The 24,237-nt window shown below is 35.3% G+C and overlaps 1 protein-coding gene across 1 annotated transcript in view; it reads right to left on the minus strand.

Moving 5' to 3' along the window:
• The window catches only part of ADAMDEC1 (ADAM like decysin 1), a 47,098-nt gene extending 24,453 nt beyond the window's left edge, over window positions 1–22,645 (minus strand). The window contains exons 1-2 of the mRNA XM_058287851.2: window positions 22,515–22,645; window positions 2,383–2,489 (exon numbers count right to left, since the gene is read on the minus strand). The gene's annotated coding sequence lies outside the window, so the exon portion shown is untranslated. The remainder of the gene's footprint in view (window positions 1–2,382; window positions 2,490–22,514) is intronic.
• Between the last annotated feature and the right edge of the window lie 1,592 nt (window positions 22,646–24,237).

The following is a 24,237-nucleotide window of genomic DNA, read 5'->3' on the forward strand; positions in this document are numbered from 1 at the left end:
ATCAATAGGACATTGAGTCCCCACCCCTTTGGTGGGGTGGAGACTCACAGAGAAAACTACACAATAGAGCAGAGGAGTTAGTTGGAATTTTGATGTTGGGGATTTGATGGAGTTTTGATGTTCAACTTTTATGCTGAAGCCTGGGAAGTAAGTACATGGGAGAGTGCAGAGCAGCTGAGCCCAGAGAGAATCAAGCCTGGGGAGAGAGACAAAGCCTAGAGAGGCTGATAGTCTACAGCTGACCTTGTGGAGAAAACAGAGCAGCTGAGCTGGGACAGAAATGAGTCCTGGGAAAGAGACAAGACTTATCCCAGCCTACAACTGATGTTGGAAGATGGGACCATGGAGCTTTAAGAGGAAGAGGAAGGCTGAATGTCGGCAACCAACTTGCTGCAACACATGGCAATACACTTTGGGGAGGGAAGTAACATGCTTTATGTCCTGGTAACTGTAAATTTCTAGCCCAAATAAATACTGTCTATAAAAGCCAACAGATTTCTGGTATTTTGCATCAGCACCCCTTTGGCTGACTAAAACACATACCAAATTTGAGTTTATGCTAATACCAAATTCATACTAATTTTCTGAGAATTCTAAGATGACCTTGATACTTTCTTGCTATTGAGATATTCCTGTAATAAAGTCTAATAGTGGAGATAGATGCACATATAAGTTGTATACAAATATGAAGCATTATTATTGAGATTTGTGCATTGTATTCAAGCAGATTTTAGAAGGGATACTTTACCTGTTGGACTGAAATAGTCATATATTATTAGCTAGGAAAAGAACAGGAGAATTACGTACTAGTTAAAGAAAACTCAAAGAGCAAAGTCATGGATAATGTAGAAAATCATGACACATTTTTTGAATTACAATATGTTCCCATTACTTGAACAAAATATATGTGACATAAAGCTTGTGATATATGCAGGGACCAGGTTATGGAAGGATATAAAGGCCTTAAAAGAAGAAGGTAAACATTTGAGAAATAGCTCATAAAATTGTCAGGCTTATTGATTGATTGGATCACAGCAACTAAGGGAGACAGGAATTGGGAATGTGTTCCTGGCTTCAGCTTGAACAACAGATGAATGATATAGATGACATTTCCTAATTTGGTTGGTCAACGGGGATTGCAGGCTGATGAAATGCAGGAGATATATGGCCTATGTACCTTTCAGGAGCACAGAACCTTGAATATGATAGAAGTTCAAAATGTTCATTGAACATATCACCAAGAGAAGTCTGAAAATTGAACTATCTGTCTGGGTCACTGGTGCTGTTTATTTGGTAGTTGAACATAGGCTATAAATTCCAAGCGTGGAAATAACAGTGAAAGAAATGTTTACTTGGTGCATCTGGAGGTAATGAGAAATGGCATATATAAGAAGCCAGATGAATACAATATCTAACAGTTAACTAAACATAGGATTTAATTTATGATCATGGAACTAAGAAATTAAGACCAACATCCTGACCACAGAGAATTTTGTCTCCATAAAACTTGCAACTTGACACTCTGGAATGTTCAATAATAAAGTATATTTGAGGACTAGGAGCGGATGTTTAAATATCATTTAACTGGAAATTAGAATAGCAACATAGAAAAAATTGCAATAATCCTGTAGACTTATAAATCCCTTTATGGTTTTCAAAGGACTTTGATATACATTATTTTATTTAGTCATTATAGCAATAGAACTAAGCAGATGGTTCAATAATTATTATTCCCAATTTATATATGACTCAAATAGTTTAAGTGATTCACTTCAAATCACTCAAAGAGTCTGTATTATAGGGTTCCTAAGTCAAAGGTAGGAATAGAGGTGATAGACATAAAATGATGCTATTTAGAATATTTTGTTGAGGCACATCTTACATGTGCCTTACATGATGACTTCAATTGCCTCAAAAAAGAAGCATATTCCAAGAATGTAAAAGGGTAGTAGTCAGTGGGTTAAGTCAGAGTTAAGATCCAGGACAAGGAGGCATCCCTCCTTGATGAGAGTTTTTGGAATAATCCTTGAGATTAATGGAAAAGGAACTGACTAATGAGAGATAAAAAGATGATAAATTTAGTGTTGATGAAACAATAAAATTATAAATCACAGAAAAAATTCGATATATAAGAGTTTGATATTAGAGATTTGATTAGGTACCTAAGTTTTCAAAGATGATAGTATGGTTATGGCCAGTTGAGGTAAATTGCTTTATGATAAGTTCCAAGAATTAAAATGCTAGTATATTTTTGGGTCCCTTTAAATCCTAAAATTCTAGAATAACAAAATTTATCAGTACGGTGGTGTAACATGGTATGTTATCAATGGTAACTCTAGGGGCAGAGACAGATAAACCACATAATGTAGTTTATTTCTTGACCATTTAAAGTTCAATCAGTAGCAAGGGGCTCTGCTCCACACAGTCTTTCAAGGCTCTGCCATCTTCAGCATACATCTTGCAGGGTTGCCCTGGAAGTCAACATCCACCTAGTAGGTAGAAAAAGAAAAATATAGAGGATTTATGGGGCCAGGTTTAGAAATGATGACATGAGATATATAGAACTTTCTTGGCCAGAACTCAGTCAAATGATCACATTTAGCTCTAAGGGAGCTGTAGTTTAGCTATCTCACACAGAATAAAGGGAAATGGGTCTAGCTATCTTACACAGAGTAAAGGGAAATGGGTGTTGTGAACAACAATGCCATACAGCCTTTAGGTATGTTTGGAAAAGATCATAAAGTTGTTAGATATCAAAGATGCATAGGAGTAGAGGGTGATAGGTACAACATGAAATTCAAAAGAAATAAAAGTAGAAAAGCAATAGTTTGGAGACATCTTTGGTAAAGTAGCAAACAACTTTCCCATTTATGACCTTGCCTTATGTGGGGTATATGAGAAACATCTCTATGTATGCATACAAGGCAAATAAAGTCAGGGCATGGATAATGAGATTTCATTTATAATGGGTGTTAAAGGGGCTGATGATGGAGAAATTCATTTGCAATAAATGAACATCTCTAGATATTTTTAGTAGAAGGGGTGGGAGAGGGTTAAGTAGGATTCACTAAATCTTTCACCAGATATTTAGAATTGTCTATATTCTAGTATTTTCATTTCCTAGGCTGTTCCAAGAAAAATACCATGAAATGGGTTGACTTAAACGTGGGAATTTATTAGCTTATACTTTTGAGGCTGTGAAAATATCCAATTTAAGACATCATCAAGGTGATGCTTTCTTCCTTCCCAAAGACTAGCCAGTGATCCTTGACTCCTCTGCCACATGGCAAGGCACAGGGTGGCATCTACTGATTTCTCACTTCTCTTCCTGGTTTGGTTGGTTTCAGCCTCTTGCTTCCTTAGCAGGCTCCCTCTCCCACTCCTTCTCCTGCTCCTTCTCCTGCTCCTTCTCCTGCTCCTCCTCCTGCTCCTTCTCCCGCTCCCTCTCCCGCTCCCTCTCCCCCCCTCTCTCGCTCTTTTGCATTTATAAAGGACTCCAGTAATAGTATTAAGACCCACCCTGAAGGAGGGTCACACCTTAACTGAAGTAGCCTTATCAAAAGACACTACTTAGAGTGAGTTCACACCCATAGGAATGGATTAAATTTAAGAACATGTTTTTCCGGGGTCCTTAACAGCTTCAAACCACCACATCTATTAAATAAGTTCAGTACAAGGCTTTTGGGCTACAAGACTAAGCAGAAAAGATGTAAAGGAGATAACACTGACAGTAAGTGGAACAGTGAGTAAAATTAAAAGAGGATATGCAGCTGAGTAATAAGGGGCATTTCGGGGATTGACCAAGGAATACTGGGATGAGAAGCATAGATGATCTTTTTGTCAGCACATTTACAGTTACTGTCCTGGGAGAGAAACACAATACAATTGCTTAAGCATGATTGCAACTTTATTGGTTCAAACAACTGGGAAGTCCAAGGTACAACTTGCTTTAGGGTTGGCTTGATTCAGGAGCTCATCTTCTCCCTATTTCTTATAATACCTTATTCCTCACACAAACTTTATATATTTTTTATATTTTGGGCTCCTCTTTTTAAAATTAGACTCAATTTATGTAGCTTAAAGCAGCCACTAACAGCCTGAGGTTTAAATTTCTATACTGTCTATCCCAAAGGAAGAATGGTGTTTTCTGTGCAAAAGAATTAGTAAAAGATACCTAGGTATTTAGGGGAGCAATTCTGAAAGAAGAGCACTTAAAGAGGAAATAAAAGAGTGTTAAAAACAAATTTCCCATTTCATGATTCTAAGAGTATAAAAATGTTTGCATTTCTCTTTACTTTGCTACATGCAATTTACATTTTAGAATCCATTTTTAAAATTTTACTATATATATGTTGAGAATTTTATTGAAATTTCATTGAACCTATCAATCTATCAATAATTGATATATTTAAATTAACTGTTCCTAAGTGATCTTAATTTATCTCTCCATTATTTAGTAATTATTTTATTATATATAAATATTTTATAATTTTCCCTGCAGAGGTCTCTAACATCTTTCAGAATTATTTCTAGTTTCTTGAGGCATTCTATCTTAACCATTTTAACTATGTTTCTTGAAATTTCTTGCTTTCATTTTCCTTATATTTGTACAGTTGTTTCACCAATAGTTTTGGGGGAAAAAAACAAAACACATATCCCCTATTGAATTGGCTACTGCTGAAAGTCAACTGACTGTCTATGTCTTGGTCTATTTGTCTGTTTTTTTACCAATACCACACTGTCTTCATATTTATAGTTTTATAAAAATACTTAAAATCTGGTAGTGTGAGTACTGAAACATTCTTTTTAAAATTTGTTGTGGCTTATCTATGTCCTTTCCATTTCCATTTTGTATCAACTTGCCAATTACTATAAAACTATCTTCCTGGGATTTTGATTAGGTTCACATTGAATTTATAGATCAAAATGTTAATATTGGCATCGTATTTATATTGAGTATGTACACATATATTTCTCCATTCACTTGAATCATTTAAAAATTTCTCTTAATGTTTTATAATTTTCAAAATAAGGACTTGGACAAGTTTCATTAGATGCATTTCTAAATATTTGTTTTTTGATGTTTTTGTAAATAGAGTGGATTTTTAAATTTCCCCATTATTTGTTTGCTAGTATATGAAAACATCATTAATGTTTCTACATGCAGTACATATATCCATATATGCTTCTAAAATAATTTAGTTGTTCCAAAGTTGTTTTGTAGAGTCTTTAAAATTTTCTATGAAAACAAAAGTTTTACTCTTCATTTCCAAATTTTATGCTTTCACTCTCCCCCCCCCCCGCCGCCTTTTTTTTCTTGTCTTTTACTGTCTTAGATCACTGGGAGAAATACGTCTATGGCATGGCCAATATTTCACCAATAAACATATTAGTTGTAAATTTGCTTTCAATGTCCTTTAAATATTGCTACTTAGTCATGATGTTATTATTTTTATATAATGCTAATTTTGTTTGAAAAAACTTTGTCAGATAGTTTTGCAACTGTATTCATTAATTTTATTTATTCGAATGTCTTTTTAAGATGTTGATATAACAACATTATATTGACCTCATGGAATTAGCCATGTAGAGATCCCTAGGACTCAAGATTCTTAAAGAGATTCTTTAAGAGTTATAATGTTTCTTCTTCAGTTTTGGATAGAATTTAATAGCCAAGTTGTCTGAGCTAGGTATTTTATTAAATTAAAATTTTAATAAAAAATTCAGCTTCCTTAAAAGCAGGAAAATCAGATTTTCCATTTCTTTTTAGATCTGTTTTAAGAAGTTATGAGTTTTTTAAAAAATCTTTTTATTTTGAGATAACTAGTTCCACATGAAGCCATAAGAAATAATATGGAGAGATCCATTTACCCTTTACCTAGCTTCCCCAATGGTAACATCTTGCAAAATTATGGTACATCCAGGATGTTGACATGGATATCAATAACGACAAGATACAGTCCAAACCAAAAGATCCTTCATGTTGCCTTTTTACAGCCATACTTTTCATCCACTCTCACCCCTTCCTTAACTCCTGGCATCTACTAATCTGCATTCCATTTCTATAATTTTGTCTTTTCAAAGGTATTGTATACATGGAATCATCTAGTATGCAACCTTTTGGATTGGCTTTTACATATAGCATAATTTTCTGGAGATTTATCCAGTTATTTGTGTATATCAATATTTCATTCCATTTTATTCCTGTGTGATTCTTCATGGTATGGATGTGCCAGAGTTCATTTAACAATTATCCATTGAAGGGTATCTGAGTTGTTTTGTATTTGAGACTGTAAGGAATAAACTTTCTTTAAACATTCCAATAAGAATTTTGTGTGTTATACATTTGTTTTTCTAGGATAAATGTTTGAAGGTGTAATTCCTGGATCATATGGTAGATGCATGTTTTCTTTTAATATGCCAAACTGTTTTCCAGAATGGCTGTACCATTTTGTATATCCACCAGTAATGTATGAATAATCCAATTTCTTACATTTTCTGACACTGTTTCTTTTTTAAATTTTAGTAATCCTTGAAGGTTTATAATAATATCTCATTGTGGTTTTAATTTGCATTTCCCTAATGGCTTATGATTTTCAGCATCCCTTGTGCTTATTTGTCTTCTGCATTCCTCTTTTATGAAATGTCTCTTCAATCCTTTTGCTCAAGTTCAAATTAGATCTGTTTTGTTTATGATAAAGGTTTTACAGTCTTTAAATATAGACGATAATATTAATAGCCCTTTGTCAGACATGTGGTTTGCAAATATTTTCTCCCAATTTGTAAGCTGTATTTTCCTCCTTAAAATGGTCTTTTTGCATAGAAAAAGTTTTTAGTTTTGATGAAGTCCAATGTATCAATTTTTCCTTTAATGGAATATACATTTAGAGTCAAGTCTAAGGACTCTGACTAGCCGTAGATCTCAAAGACTTTCTCCTCTGTGCTTTTCTCAAAGTTTTATAGTTTTATGATTTATGTTTAAATCTTTGATCTATTTTGAGTTAGTTTTTACAGAAATAGACATGTTCTATTCTTTGTTTTGTTTTGTCTATGTGTCCATTGCTACAGCACCACCTGTTGAAGAGGCCATCTTTCCTATACTGAATTGCTTTCCCTTTTGACAAAATCAAGTCAGCATGTTTGTGCACATCTATTTCTGGGTACTCTACTCTATTCCACTTGTATGTGTGTCTCTATCTCTGTCAGAATCTTGCAGTCTATATTACCATATCTATATAATGTCCTGAAATAAGGTAGACTGATTTCTCACTTTATTTTTGTTCAGTTATTTTAGTTCTATTACTTCCTATGCATTTCTATATAAATTTTAGAATAATCTTGTGTGTATCCACAAAAATATTTATAGGATTTTGATAGGAATTGGTTAAACTTGTATAGCAGTGTGGGCAGAACAGACATCTTCACTACGCTGAGACTTCCAGTAAATGAACTTGGTACATCTCTCATTTGTTTAAATCATTGTTTTATTTCTTTCATTAGCAGTTTTTAGTTTAGAGCATACAAGTCTTAGACAATTTTTGTAAGATGTCCTGAGAATTTCAATATTTTGGACAATCGTAAATGACGTTGTATTTTTAATTTTGGTTTCCATGTATTCACTGCTAATATAGAGAAATAAACTTGGTTGTTGTTTTTTTTCCGCAAAATATGTTCCAAAGAGATAATTTATTTATTATTTGAAGAGCTCTATTATCAATAAGAAAAAAACTAACAATCCAATAGGAGAATGGACAAACGTTATAACGCAGGCAGTACACACACAAAAAAGACTCAAATTATGAAAGAAGCTCAACCTTGCTCATAATTAAAGAAATGCAAATAAAAGCAAAAATAAAAGCAAACATGATATTTTTCGCCTATCAGATTTTCAAAGATCAAAAGATTTGAAGGTACCATATTGTCAAGTATGTAGGTATGAATGTAAGCTGGTGCTTCTTTGGAATAAATATTACAGTATCTATTATACCAAAGCTAAAAATCATGTTTTCACCTGCCTGGATCAATCTGACACCATGGCTCATTTTTTGAGGCCAAAGCCAAGAATGTGAAGCAGAGAATCAGACAGAAATTGAGGCAAATCCAGGGGCATCTAGTTTCTGACTCCCTGATGTGGAGATAACATAACTATTGGTACGGTTGGACTTGGGTGTATTGAGATCTAATAAGAGAATACATCAACTCGTAATTCAACGAAACTTTTCTGCAAGACACCCTGCCACAATGGAATTAAGATGGGCCAAGGAATTATATCCTTGGAGATGTTAGAAAAAGATATCTGGGTCTTGAAGATAATTATTTGAAATATGCTGAGGAGGAATAAAATTGTAGGGTATTTTTCTTCCAATACATAATTTTTCAGTTTTATCTGACCAAGAATTTGAAGATTTATATAACAAGATTTTCTTTTTATTTACAGGTTGTCCTTTCTCTGCATGGTTCCAATATGCATGAATATCAGTTACCACAGTTAGGTTAAATGACACTGGTCTGCAAAAAAATTTTCAGTTACCACAGTACTGTGAATAGTTGCATAAACTACAAACTTTGTGGCTAGCTCTTTAGTCCACAAATCATTATGCAAATAACAGCTGTGCATCATGATCTATGATGAAATCACATTAATTCCTTCAGAATCTCTGGTGATTGGTCACCGAACATCTGTTATCCAGTTCATGTTCAAACAGCAAAGTGTGTGATTGTATGGCCTTGTCTCCCGGTGATAAACCTCTATGACATTTTACAAAAATGGGTGATAGAGGGAATTGGTCAACAAAGATAATGGGGCAGCAAAGAAATACAAAGTGATAACACTGAAAGTGAAGTCGGATGTGATTAGAAGATTTGAAAATCGTGATAGCAAAGCCAAGATAGGGAGAAACCTTAGGCCTGCATGAAACTATGATACGAACTATATTGAACAAGTCTGATAAATATAAAAACAAGATTAAGTAGCTTTAACACCTGTTAATTTAAAATGCATAGGAGCAGGAGGCCACTCATGGTTGAAATGGAGCATTTACTTCTACTTTGGATTGAAGACTAATCAAAAATAAATCCAAATCAGTTTGGCTAACTTTCAGGCCAAAGTGTTGAAATTAGTTGCTATGTTGAAAGAAAATGGTAATTACAATAAGACTGAAAAGAAACATTATACTGCCTATAAAAACTGGTTTCATTGCTTCAGAAGTCATCATGTCTTGATTAATATTAAACTATCTGGCGAAGCTGCTGGTTTAGATAAGGATACTGTGGTGAAATTTGTCCTCAGATTCCAAGGATTACAGGCAGTCTTCACTTTGCACAGTAGTGCAGGACTGTGCAAAAAAATTTTGGGGGGATTAGAATGGAATGGAAATGGAATTACAGAAGATATAGCTGACCATGGGAATGTTGACACTGCCACTATTCAAGAGAACTTACTGAAGGTGAACTTTAAGACATAAATGAGGAAAGTGGTTGTGATGAAAAGGATGACAAAGTCTCGGAAGTGATTCTGTCAGAAGCCTCCACATTACAGGAACTTTGGATATTTCACAACATTGAAAGTGCAAAGGAAGCAACTTTGGAAGCTGATCCATATATAGAAAGGAGTATGACAATTGGCGAAGGCATAGAAAAGATGGTGACTGTATAATAATTTATATGATGGTAAGACAAGCACTATTCAAACTACTCTTGATAACATTTTTAATTGTGTTAGATCATTTACTTTAAAAAAACACAAAATGGGAAGTGGACTTGGCCCAATGGATAGGGTGTCTGCCTACCACATGGGAGGTCCGTAGTTCAAATCCCAGGCCTTCTTGACCCGTGTGGAGCTGGCCCATGAGCAGTGCTGATGTCCTCAAGGAATGTTGTGCCACGCAGGGGTGTCCCCCGCGTAGGGGAGCCCCATGCACAAGGAGTGCACCCCATAAGGAGAGCCGCCCAGCGTGAAAGAAAGTGCAGCCTGCCCAAGAATGGAGCAGCACACATGGAGAGCTGACACAACAAGATGACACAACAAAAAGAAACACAGATTCCCATGCCGCTGACAAGGATAGAAGCGGTCACAGAAGAACACACAGCGAATGGATACAGAGAGCAGACAACTGGGGGAGGGGGGAAGCAGAGGAGAGAAATTAATAAAAAATAAATCTTTAAAAAAATTTTTTAAAAAACCACAAATTAATTTTATTGGTACATATTAATAAAGCTTTCAATTCATCCAACGTGTACAATCAGTGGTATTTGGTATAATCATACAGTTGTGCATTTATCACTTCAATCATATTTTAGAGCATTTTCATTATCTCAATAATAATAATAAATAAAAAACAGACAAGAGGATTCCTCACCTCTCAGTGTCTTTCCCCTGCTATACATAGCTACCGTTTCTAGCTATTCTTGCACAATTATTTATTTATTAAGCAGTTTTATTGATAAAATTTTTTACAGAAATAAAATTTTAATTCTAAAAATAAATCAGTTTAAATGTAACATTCTTAGCTTTAGCCCCTCGTTTTCTTCATAGCACATTGCAATGTGTAATTGTCTTTTAGTGTGTTTTAGTTTGTCTCCTGCAGTAAAGTCCCATGATGATAAGGATCAAGCCTACCTTATTCCTCAGTCTCTCTCCAGTACCTGCCATAGTGCCTAGCACATAGAAAACACACACACAAAAAATTATATTTTCCTTTTGATCCAACAATTCCACTTCTAGGTGGCCATTTCTAGATGACTCAAAAGATTTTTTCTGACCTACTAATTCTACTTCTAGATGAATATCTACAGATATACTCTTGTACACCCATAAAGATCTTTACTACAGTATAGCGTAATAGCAAAATATAGGTAGCACCTAAGGCATTCCATAAAATATGGTTCTTCCATACAATGGAACATTATAAAGACAGTAAAAAGAATGATTGATTTATATATAAGTATATATATATTCGCATAAAACATCTCCTAGACATGCTGTTAAGCGAAAAAGCAAAGGATAAACCTGAGTGTATGTTGTGGTATGGTTTGTTTCTAAAAAGGGAAATATGTATATGTAACAGAGTGGCTTTCACCAGGGTCTCCATGCCCCTTTAAGGAAAATTTCAAGTTACACTGGTCCAAAGTCAACCAAGCACACATACTGGGGTAGGGTGTCCTTCCATGTCACACTGCCCTGCCAGGTTCTAGGTCCCCACCCATTCACCTTAGCTTTGTGGGTCCTGAACCTTTGAAAAGGGGGCTATCCAAAGAGAGAGTTTGGTTAGTATTGAAGTCTCAGGGTCATAAACCATGAATGAGGTCACTCTAAGGTCCAGCACTTGTGCTGGTCAATAAACTCCCAATGCTAATTCTCTTGTCTGTGCGTTCATTCTCTGATTTATCCTTTCTCCAAGGGATTTACCAGCTACCTCCTCCTTCTCCTTCTCCACCTTCTCTTTTCCTCTTTCTCTTCCCAGCCCAGGTGACCCTCATTTTCTCTTCAGAACACTCAAACAGCTTGAATTTTCATCTCTTCTCTCTCTCTCTCTCTCTTTCTCTCTCTCTCTCTCTCTCTCTCTCTCACACACACACACACACACACACATATATGAATAAACCCTTATTTCGTCTTCAATTAGGATTTGACTTCTAATAATAGCAAAGCCAAGTTTTTCTTCCAGAAAGGATTTGGCTTTCAGAACATATAGTATCTATTCTATGTTTTTTTAAAAAGTCATTTCAAAACTGAAATGGGCACTTTTTTTGGTCATTTGCACCCTTTCCTAACATTACTCTGATTTTCATTCACTTCTCAATGTAGCCCATAAATTGACCATACCTACAATATCAAGGGTAGGCCATTCTATTTACCTAAGTTAGCCTTGTCAGAGTGACTCTCAGGAATTTGCTTGATTGACCAGTAAATATATAACCAAACTCATCAGCTTTGGCAGGCATTTTGTTATGTAAGGGAAACCAGCTTGAGAGCAAAACCACTCATAGTAGAGGAAGCTGGGGAAGCAAGTCACAAAGTCCTATTAAAATCACGTAGGCTCTAGCTCTCTGAGTTAGCTTGATTTGCTTCATTCATATTAGTTCCAAAATGTATTTGTCAAATGCAATGAATGTGCCACACTGATGAAAGAGGTTGTTGATGTGGGGGGCGTGGGGGGAGGGGTGGGGTGGGAACCTCTTGTATTTTTTAATGTAACATTTTGTGTGATCCTTGCATCTTTAAAAAAAGATAATAAAAAATATATATATATATATATACATATATATAAAACCATGTAGGACATGCATGTCATTGTAGTGATGGATACAGGCCTTTATACATTTTGTCATAGCCTATAAGTAGTTGCTGAGGGCAGGGAAAGGGAAGAAGAAATGTAATGTGGGTGCTTTTTTGGGACTTTGAGTTGTCCTAAATGATATTGCAGGGTCAGATTATGGACTTCATAGATCCTGCATTAACCTACTGAAAGTACTGGGGGAGAGTGTGAGCTACGGGGTAAACTATTATCTATGTGATGCAGCAGTGCTCCAGAATGTATTCACTGAGTGCGATGAATGTGCCCCAATGATGGAGGAGGTTGTTGGTGTGGGAGGAGTGGAGTGGGGGGTGGGGTATATGGGAACCTCTTATATTTTTTTATGTAACATTTTTTTTGTGATGTATATATCTTCAAAAATATATAATTTACAAAAATGATGGGGTGGAAGGGTGGGGAGCTGGGTATATGGGAATCTCTTATGTTTTCTATATTTTTTTAATGTTTTTTAATGTAACATTCTTTGTGATCTATTAACGTTAATTTAAAAAGTGTAAAAATAAATAAAAATTTAAAAAAATAAACATTAAAAAATTAAGAAGACCAAAAACCAAAACCAAACAAAACAAAAAACTATAATGTAAACTATAATCCACAGTAAGTTGCAAAGCTTCAATATGTGTTCATCAATTGTAACAAATGTACCATACTAATGAAAGATCTTGTTAATGTGAGAAAGTGTATGTGGGGGAGAGGGTGGGGCACATGGGAATCCTCTATATTTTTTATGTAACGTATAATCTAAAGACTCTTTTTAAAAAGTTTAAAAAACAAAAAACAAAACCATATAGCACAATCTGTCTTCCTTTTGGAATTTTCAGTTACATGAGCCAGTAAATCTCCATTTTTTAACCAAGTGTGTTAACTACAACCACAAGGATTTATGTAAATGCTCTTTTTAAGCTGAAGTCCCCTCTCTATTCATATTTTTCTGAGTTTTATTATGAATGTGTTTTGAATTATGTCAGGTCCTTTTGCTGATATGACAATGTGTTTTATCTTCCTTAGCCTATTAAAATGACATATCACATTGATTGATTTTTTGAGTATTCACCCAAAGTTGGATCCACAGAATAAATTTTCCTGAGTTCTATCTGCTATTATTTTATTAGGGGTTTTTGCATACATTTTCCAGAGTGATATTAGTCTTTGGTTTTGATTTCAAGATATTACTAACTTCATAAAATAAATCTGGATGACTAACCTCTTTTTCTATACAAAAGGTTGTATAGAATTAGTGCTAATTTTTCTTTAAATGCTTGGTAGAGTTCTCCAGTGAAACATTCTGGGCCTAGAGATTTTTTTGTGAGTGTAATTAATTATTTAGAATTTAATTTCTTTGATAGCTATAGGGTTATCCAAAGTTTTAATTTAATATTTGGTAAATTGCATAAGTTTGTGTCTTTCAAGGAATTGATCCATTCCTCTAAGTTATGAAATTGATATGATTGTTTAAAGTTGGTTGTAATTTTTCCTTATTATCCTTTTGAAGTCTTGCAGAATCTAGTGATATCTTATGTTTCATTCTTGACATTGATAAGCTATGACTTATTTTTCAAATTTTTTATCAGTCTTGCTAGAGATATTTCAAAATTTTGGACCTTTTCAAAGAATCTACTCTTGAGTCATTGATTTTCTTTGTTTTATTCTGTTTCAATTTGCTTATTATAATTTTCCTTCTGTTCCTTAGAGTTCATTTTGTTCTTTTTCTAAATGTTTGATGTGGCTTTTGGATTATTAATTTGGGACTTTTTTTTTCTTTTTAAATATATGCATTTAGTGCTATAAATTTCCTTCTCAACACTGATTTAGCTGTGCCCAATACATTTTGATAAGTTATATTTTTCTTTTTATTTAGTTCAATAAATTTCTTTAAATTTCCTTTGAGGCTTCCTTTTTGACCTCTAGATTATTTAGAACTGTGTTGTTTAGTTTCCAAGTGTTTACATTTACAGACTTTCTTATTATATTTCTATTTTTGATTTCTAATTTGCTTCCATAGGATCAGAGAATACACCTCCTTATGATTTCAACTCTTTTACATTTGTTGTATTTTATTTTATGGCCCACAATGTGGTCTATCTTAACATATGTTCCATGTGCATTTGAAAAGGAATTCATATTCTGCTGTTTTTGGATGGAGAGCTTTATTACTATCAATAATATACTATTGTTTGAGATTTTTGTTGTTATTTTATATCCTTGCTGATTTTCTAAGTTGTTCTATGATTTGTCAAGAGAGGACCTTTGAAGTCTCCAAATAAAATTTTGTATTTATCTACTTTCCCTTATTTCAATCAGTTTTTGCTTCATGTAGTGTGCAGCTCTGCTTTTTGGTGCATATGCATTTGGGGTTACTATGTCTTCTTGATGGATTGATGATTTTATCATTATAAAATGCCCCTCTCTGTCTGGTAATTTTCTTCAATTTCAAATGTACTTTATATGTTATTGTATAGTCATTTTTACTTTTATAAATGAATGCTGCATGTTATATATTTTTTCATCTTTTAACTTTCAATCTTTCATCTTGTTACATATATTTACATTAGAGAAGTGATAGGTTTACAGAAAAATCATGCATAAAAGTATTGAGTTCCCAAATACCACCCCATTACTAACAGCTTGCATTGGCATTGTGGTACATGAGTTACAGTTCATGAAAGAACATCTTTATGATTATGCTATGAACTATATCCCATTGTTTACAATAGAGTTCACTGTTTGCTCCCTTGTAAATTATCTGACTATTTTTAGAATTCCATTTTGATTTATCAATAGTACTTGTTGTTTTTTTTTCAAGATTTATTTTTATTTTATTTATCCCCGTCCCCTCCTTGCAGCTTGGATGCTGTCTGCTTTCTGTGTCCATTCACTGCACCTTCTTCTGTGTCTGCTTGTCCTCCTTTGTTGCGTCATCTTGCTGCACCAGCTCTCCACAGGTAGGGCCATCAGCTCTCCATGGGTGCAGGCCAGCTTGCCTCCCATATGGTAGATGGGAGCCCAATCAATTGAGCCACAGCTACTTCCCATCAATAGTGTTTTGAATGTATCTCTTTGTATAGTTTTCATAATGAATTCTCTAGGTAATACATTATTTATACACAACTTATATGTACATAAAATATCACAGATTATTTCTCGGTTCATGTGTAGCAATATTATGTTACTTTGCATTTCTTTACTCTTTCCTATGTATAATAGTTATAAGTATAAAAGTAACTATAAAAGTAAGTATAAAAGTTACCTTAAGTATGCCTTCTACATATAATTAGAACTTCATTGGTGTCATTTATGCCTAAACCATCACCATACTTTAGAAAATTCAAGAGAAGGAAACTCAGTTGTATTTATTCATAGTTTTGTTTTCTGTATTTTTCATGATGTTTCAGTATTATTTATTTCACTGTTACCTTTTTGATTAGAGAACTTCCTTTAGCTATTATTTTTAGGTAGGTCTGCTGATGACAGAATCACTTAATTTTCTTTCATCTATGAATGCTTCAATTTCCCCCTGCTTTCCTGACTGTTTTCACTGTGAATTTCATATCAATCATGTTTACTTCTTTTGTTTGTTTACTTTTTTCTTAGTTTTTATAAAGTTTAGAATAAAATTGGAACTCCTAGTGATCACACATGTATAAACTTATATTTCAAATTTTGCTGGCCTCATCTGGCCTTATTATTTCCATAATTTTCTTGCTTTCCTGTTTCCTAATTTTCTTAACTGTTTATTTTTCTTTTTGTATTATACTTTTCTAAACCTCCTTAATTTGTATATGCACAAATGTATGTGCATGTTTAATGAAGGATAGTATATAAAAATAGACTCAAAAATGAATGAATGAAAAGTGCTGGTTCAGTCTAGTCTTGATAAACTGCTTCCAGTTCCAGAATATCCTGTATACTTTCCAGAATCATGATTTCATACATGTTGTGCTTAACTCCATTACCTCCTTTGAATGACCATTTCCTTTTCTCCTCCTGATAAATTGCTTATCATTTAAGATTTAAGCTGTGTCTCTTTTGGGAATCTTTTCACGCCCTTCCCTGACAATCCTTTCCTTCTTGCTCCCTTGTACACATATTATCTCTATATGAGCCATTATTTTATTTTTTTATTCTATATTTTATTTCTATTCTATATTTATTTATGACAGTCTTTAAAACTAGGCTGTGAAAGCAGGGAAAGAGTCAAATCTATCTATCCTCTGTGTCAACACAGTCAACTGGGACTTCATAAATGTTTGCATTAAAGAAGAAATGAAAATAAAGGGGTAAGAGTGAATTGCAAAAAGTCCTAAGTCCAGAATCCTGATGATATATTTTTGTTAAAGATTTACTTATCATTTTCCAGGCTCTGTGCTAACTACTACTAAGAATGAAGGGAGGGAGGGGATGTGGCTCAAGCAGTTGAAGACCTGCTTCCCACATGGGTGGTCCTGGGTTCGGTCCCCAGTACCTCCTAAAAATAAGCAAACAACAACAACAAAAAACAAATGGCAAGCAAACAAATGAAAAAACCAACTAGGGGGGCCAATGTGGCTCAGTGGTTGAGCACCAGCTTCCCACATATGAAGGCTGGGGTTCAATCCCCGGCCCCAGAACCTTAAAAAAAAAAAATTGAACAGAAAAAAAAAAACTGAAAAGTGATTTTCAGGAGTAAAAATTTGGCTCTAACATCAGATGTATTTTTACTGGAAATATTGTATAAAACAAATTGTATCTGGAGCTAAAATAATCTACTTACTTTCAGTTTTTAATACTATAATATTAAATGTGACTTTCTGCTTTAAAAGTAGTTTTGCTGAAGGCAATATGTTTGCATGGAAGGAGCTAAAAATTGGATTCAGAATAGTTGGGTTTGAGACCCTGTTCCAAAACTTATTTCTTGTGTGACCAAGAGAAAACTAATATATGCTCATCTTTATCTTAGTTTTCTCATCTGTAAAATTAAGACAATGATTCTTACTGCGTAGGATTGTTTGAAACTGTGGGCAGGCCAAACCACTGGTCATCTGTGAGGGGATGGCCTCTGTTTTTGTAACCTTTTCTTTTGAGTTTGTGTTACTGTAGGACACATAACCTGAGCATACACAGAAAACACTGACTTTTGTCCTTTAGATGATCTTTGAAACACCAGGAACCGAAGTCACCTCATTTGGGACCAAGATTAAGAGGAAAAGAGACATTGGAAGCAAATTAAATGTGAGAAGTCCTTCAATAAGGAAGACCTGGTCTAAAATCCACTCTAACACATATGGACAGCTCTATAATTAACCATTTGGACTATGCCAAGTCAAATCTCCCTGCTTCTATCCCCACCTCTCACCTCCCATCCCCATAAAATCTCCCTTAACTCTCAGACTGGAAAGACAGATTTGAGCCATGAATCCATCTCCATGCTGGCTGGCTTTGCATTAAAGCTTTTTCTTTTCTCAAAATCCCAATGTCATAACATTGGTCTCTGTATGTATTGAGTAGCAAACCCTTGCTCAGGAGCAGTTATAAGGATTAAATGAAATCACATACACACTAATGTATAAATCTTAATGCACTCTACAAATGTAAACCTTTGTTATTACTGATAGACTGATTTTATTTTCTAATCATCAAATTTGGAACTGGCTTGGATTTCATTTATTCTAATAGCTTGGTGAAGTAATTGTTGGTTTCCCCAAAATATAAATTCAGGATAGTTGAACATGGCATTTTCAAATCTGGGACTGGCTTTGACTTTTTAACATAGTTCTGCTTGAGAGTAAGACTGCCTATAAAAGGAGGAAATTTAATAGGAATTTGGAGGCAAATTCTAAAAGCACCTCGGAGGGGAATAAATTTTTTTTTCTAAAATAGAGACTGATGAAATATGTACTGTCAACCTTTCCCCAAATCCCATTACCTGCTCAAAGACATGTGACACACACAGAGACAGTAGCCTGAGGGATTCAGCATTGGCAAACTCAAGGATGGAATCATCCTATGTATAGGTAAATGACAATGCACATTATCTACCTTTCTAAACCATGGAAATCTCTTTCTTTTCTCTTTTTTCTATTTATATTTTCATACTGCATTTACATATTTCTTAGGAAGCCCTCTTTGGAAAGTGGCAGATTGTATATTGTTAATCCATTTTACAAATGAGGAAATTAAAGGATTTCCTGATTTTAAAAATTATTTGCATATAGCTAAATAGGTAGTTATTGGCAGAGCCAGGGCAATTGCCTGCTTTCATCATTCATCCCTATGTATTATCTACCTTTTTGCACCATACTTTTATTTTTTTTTTCAATTCTTATTCTCTCTTTCCACTAAGTTTTCTCTTTACTTTCCCTTGCTCCCCATCTGAGAGTTTAGCTTTCCATGTAGCACTAAAGGAATCTCTGCCTCTAATCTCCAGCAGATTCCATTTCAATTAGAGTTAACAATGTTCCCCAAAGGACACGCAAATCTCAGAAAGCTATTTCACAGCATGAAAGACTTTATAAGGCAAAATTCATCACATACACTAACTTACATGAAAAAGTGCTACCTTCTGAGTCATAACTCTTGGCTTGCATTTCTATGAGAAAATGCAAAAAAAACTGCAGTTCAGTGGCTGAGACCTTCTTCCTCAGAAGTCATTGCAAAATCGGAGAGACAGCTACATTCAAGTTACCATCACCTTGCTTTGCACTTAGATTACTCTCTGAACTTCCTTAACTAATTATTCACACAAGAGTTACACCCCTAGGACTTCAACATTGAACTGATCCAGATGTTTAATAGTTCTAGGAAAGCATAATTAAACATTTTTCTTACTAAGAAGAGATGATAATAACACCGTTTTAGAAACAAGATTCTATAATAATGGGAAAAGGGTGAGCAAAATTATCAATTTAAAAATTTGTCTGCCTTCAAAGGAGTGCAAATTATAATAAAAAGTAAATAGCATTGCATTGGCTATAAAATGAGTTAGGATTAAAACAATGTTAATGTGAGTGTGGATATGAAGCCTCAGAAATTATCTCCAGCTGTTTTAAGCAGAAAATAAACATATGAAGGGGATATTAGGAAGCTGAAGGACTCCACCAGACAACTAGAGAACCAGGCCAAGTGGCTGTACAATCAGGAATCCCAGTCCATATCTTAGTGCAGCAGACTTGATGAATGGCGAATACTTGTCTCACTCCCATCCCTGTTCAACTGAAACTGCTGACACCTTTGGGATTAGATCAACCTTGAACCAGTAGTAATTCCTACTAATATGGCTTCCTGAGGAACTCAACCTTATTGCAATATCCTCTATCACAAAAGAGAATCTCCCTGTTCCCTGCCTCTTTCTATTATAAGCTGTTGATTCTAAGTTCTGGGAGGATGTATCTAAAAGACAGAACCTTGGCCATGACTATGTCATAGGTGCAAAAGAGACTGGGAAGAGCATATCTTATATATATATATATATATATATAATCCTTTTAAAAAACTTTTTTAAAGATTCTTAGATTACATAAATGCTACAAAAAATGTACAGGATTCCCATATGCCCCACTCCCTACCCCTCCCATACTTTTCCACATTAACAACATCATTCATTAGTGTGGTATGTTTGTTACAATTAATGAACATATATTGGAGCATTGCCACTAAGTGTGGATTACAGTTTACATTATAGTTTAAACTCTCTCCTGCACAACTTTGTAAGTTTTGACAAGATATGTAATGGCTTGTATCTGTCATTGGAATGTCATTCAGGACAATTTCAATGTCCTGAAAGTGCTCCCATATTACATCTATTTTTCTCTCTCCCTCCCTTCAGAACCTCTGGTGGCCACTGCCTCCATATCAATGATAAAAGTTCTTCCATTGCTAGAATAACAATAAGTTAACAATAAGAAGAACAGTAAGTCTGCTCTAGTCCATCATTCATTCCCCAATATTTTTAGTTGCTCCAGGATTCAGGCAGATCTATCTCCATCACTACTTACAATGTGGGAATCTTCCAAGCATGGCATGGTGTTTGGCTCTAGGCAAATAATGAAAATGAGAAATATCTATTCAGGGACACTTTCAGACATTACTGATGGGAATTAAAATTCACATAACCTTTCTAGAGAAAAAATTGGCAATGTGTAGTAAAAAGCTGGAAACTTTTTAAAGCAGCTATACAAAATATAAAATACTATCCAAAGGAAATAAGTAGACCTAGAGGATCTATTGGCCCTTGAGATGGGCCACTGATCCTCATTTAGGTCAGAAGGTTTTATTCTCTTTTTTAAATTTAATTATTATTATTACTATTTTTGGCTGGCAATGCTGCCAACAGAAAGCATTCAGTCTTCCTTGGAAAATGCTTCCACTGAGTAGTGTCATTTTGCTCACAGTCACATCACACCCTTATCCCGAGCAGCCTGCTTGCTAGGCCTGGATGAGTGAATAAAGTCTCAGCTCCTTTTCCCCAGCTTGATATCTTCTAATAGATCACACCAGCTTCAGAACTGGAGTGGGGCCAGCTAAGGCCTTTATTATATAGCATCCCAGACCAATTTCTCCCCCTGCCCAATGTTGCTTCCTTCCATTCCATTATACCAGGGATTTTTAACCAGGGGTACACAGGAGTCTGTGGAAAGATTTCTGGGGTCCATGAGCTTGAATTGAAAAAAAAAACATCTTTATTTTCTCTAACCTCTAACTGAAATCAAGGGTTTCCTTCACCTCTGAATGTATGCAATAAATTACAGTGGTATTCATTTCATTTCACATTACAATTGTTGCATATCTCAAAAAGTCACTTACACTCATCCAATACTTCAAAACTATGGTAGTTGTTAGACCCGACGCTAACTGAGTGTCATAAAACTATATGCTATTACATTCTGAGATGAGGTCTGTGGTTTTCACCTGACTGACAAAGGGGTCCATGGAAAAAAAAAGGTTAAGAATCCTTGCATTACACAGAATTTGGTCCTGAAAGCACTCCATAATAAACTTTCTATGCTGAAATCCATCTCAAAATCTACTCCCCCAGGAACCCAAACTGCAACATAGAGAACTGCTCAAAGCTGGCATGTACATGAGTGTTCAAAGCTGCAGTATTTTTAGTAATAAAAAATGTGATAAGGCGGCGGACTTGGCCCGGTGGTTAGGGCGTCCATCTACCACATGGGAGGTCCACGGTTCAAACCCCGGGCCTCCTTGACCTGTGTGGAGCTGGCCCATGTGCAGTGCTGATGCACACAAGGAGTGCCGTGCCACGCAGGGGTGTCTCCCGTGTAGGAGAGCCCCACGCGCAAGGAGTGCACCCCGTAAGGAGAGCTGCCCAGTGCGAAAAGAAAGCACAACCTTGCCAGGAATGGTGCCACACGCATGGAGAGCTGACACAACAAGATGATGCAACAAAAAGAAACAGATTCCCATGCCGCTGACAACAACAGAAGCAGACAAAGAAGAAGATGCAGCAAATAGAAGCAGAACAGACAACCGGGGTAGGTGGGGAGGGGGGAAGGGGAGAGAAAAAAATAAATCTTAAAAAAAAAAAGGTGATAAAAGCTCCAATGCTAATTAAAGGATGAATGTATACAGCCATTAAAATTACCTTCCAGATTTGTGGCATTAAATAAAATTTGGAATAATAATAAAATAGTGTGAAGACAAATTAATATTCAATTTATATACCAGCAAATAAAAAGACAGAAAAAGAAAGAGAAAATGCAAGAGAGCCATATTCCTAAATGTTGATATTAATTAGAAGAGTGGGTGTAGCTCAGCGGTCGAGCACCTGCTTTGCATTTACAAGGTCCCAGGTTCAATCCCCAGTACCTCCTAAAATAAAATTAAAGCTAAAATTAAAATATTACTTATATATGGGAGTGTGGGGTTACCTTAGCTTTCCAAATTTCCTGGAATTAGGTTACACTGTTATATACAGAACATTAAATAAATGTTTTGCTTGTTATTTATCTAAATTTTAAAGTAATACTGATTTTGAAAAGTTATTTAAAGTAACAACTAGTTTTATCTTTCTGTGAAGTGAAAGCATTGTAAATGACATAATCATATAATATTAAAATTGCAGACATATCTCAAAGAGTTTGGAATCACACAAATCCTGAGTGAGAAAGAGTTAAATTTTAACAATGAGATACCGTCACAATAAATTATACATCATAATTTTCACTTTCATAAGGCTTTAGGTTTCATAACAGTATTACTTACTGTTGGAGAAAAGAGGTGCTCACTGGGACACAGAGACTGATTGCAGGCAGAAAGTTTATTGGGAAGCTCTCCCAATGGAGGGGGTCTGAAGAACAGATTTCAACCTCCCCACCTGCACGGCGGGGATCTGAAGAGAGATTTCAGACCACTTCTGGGAAGGGGGGATTTGAATTTATACAGTACATTCCTAGGCGGGGAAATGATAGCCAGTGGGAGGGGGTTGAAGGTCTGAGTGAGGTGCAGGAGCCAATAGGAAGTCCTAAAGGTGAAAATATTCCCTTGTTTGGCTACAAGGTAGTGGATTAGGGAGTTATGTTTTCTTGGAATGCTGGAGGAACAGGTGTTGTTTTGATTTGCAGGACAAGAAGGTCTTAATCTCACTTTACTCCCTTTTCCACGTGGTTTCTTTGTTCAACCTTAGGAAAAGTGCCATGGTCTCAGACACGTAGGCTTATGGCGGGGGAGGGTGTCTTTCCTCAATGCATGTCAGGGGGAATTGAGTCGCAGCTTGTTAATTATCGCAAACCTAGTGAGAGAGAGCCTCTAACACTGACTTAGCAAAAATAACAATAGAGTCTTATTACTCTATTAGTGTTTGGCAGTGTAGCCAACCACCCAGAGTATCTAAAATTGTCTCTGGCAAGGAAAGTTCTTCCTCTGGAAACATCAGAAAAGAATAAACTGAATTCTTCCAGTGGAAGAGACTAGACTGAATTGAAAAGCAGATGTGCCCGATGTTGCAGATTCTATTGGTGGAGAGGATGTCCCCCAAAGAGTTGTACCTTCCCTAATGAGACGAATCTCAGTGTAGTCAACAAGGCTGTGTCACTCCTTTCTAGGCCAAGCCAGAACACTCTTGCCAATGAGAAAAAAGGGTCTGGGCAAAGAAGAATATGAAAAATTTGCTAATGGCCAAACTATTTCTCTAATACTTTTGGAATGCTAGTGTCCCAAAGCTTTTTTTTTTTAAGTACTGGGGGTTGAACCCAGGACCACATATGTGGGAAGCCAGTGCTCAACCACTGAGCCATATCAGCCTCCCTGAGTTGTTTTTATCATTTGTTTTGCTTGCTGTTCTTTTTTTTTTTTTTTTTTTTCAGGAGGTATCAGGAACCAAACCCGGGAGCTCCTGTGTGTGAGAGGTGGGATCTCAACCACTTGAGTCTCATCTTCTCTCCCAAAGCTCAAAAGATGGATTCTAACAGCAAAGATATAAAACATGAGGATAATATATATAGATCAGGGCAGAATTTTATAAGACTAAGGTGAGCCAACTGGCAAACAGCCAGAAACACCTATGAAATAATATGCTTGAGAAAGAGGGGGTGCATAGTACCCCAGTGGCTGAAAAAGGACAAATTTCTGAAAAGTAGTCCCTGTAGATGGCAGTAAATAATATTTAAATAAAATTTACTCTGCTATTTTAATTTAGCGAATGAGATTCTGGAAATAAATAACAAAACAGCTAAGAAGCCAGCCTTTATAAAATTAAAATGAGATAAGAAAGAAGAGTACGTTAATAAGAAAATATGAGAAATAATTATTAAATGTCTTTGAATTATTGAAAAGCAGGATCAACAGGATAGAACATAAAGAATTTACAGGTCAAACTTGAGTAATTTTTCAAAAATGCCAAGGAAAGGATAAAGAAATAAAAATGAGCAAGACCTTGATGAGAAGTCTGATTATCATAGATCTCACACAGATAATTAGTGCGCCTAAA

Source organism: Dasypus novemcinctus, chromosome 25, assembly GCF_030445035.2.
Source record: "Dasypus novemcinctus isolate mDasNov1 chromosome 25, mDasNov1.1.hap2, whole genome shotgun sequence".
In the NCBI taxonomy this organism is placed as follows: domain Eukaryota; kingdom Metazoa; phylum Chordata; class Mammalia; order Cingulata; family Dasypodidae; genus Dasypus; species Dasypus novemcinctus.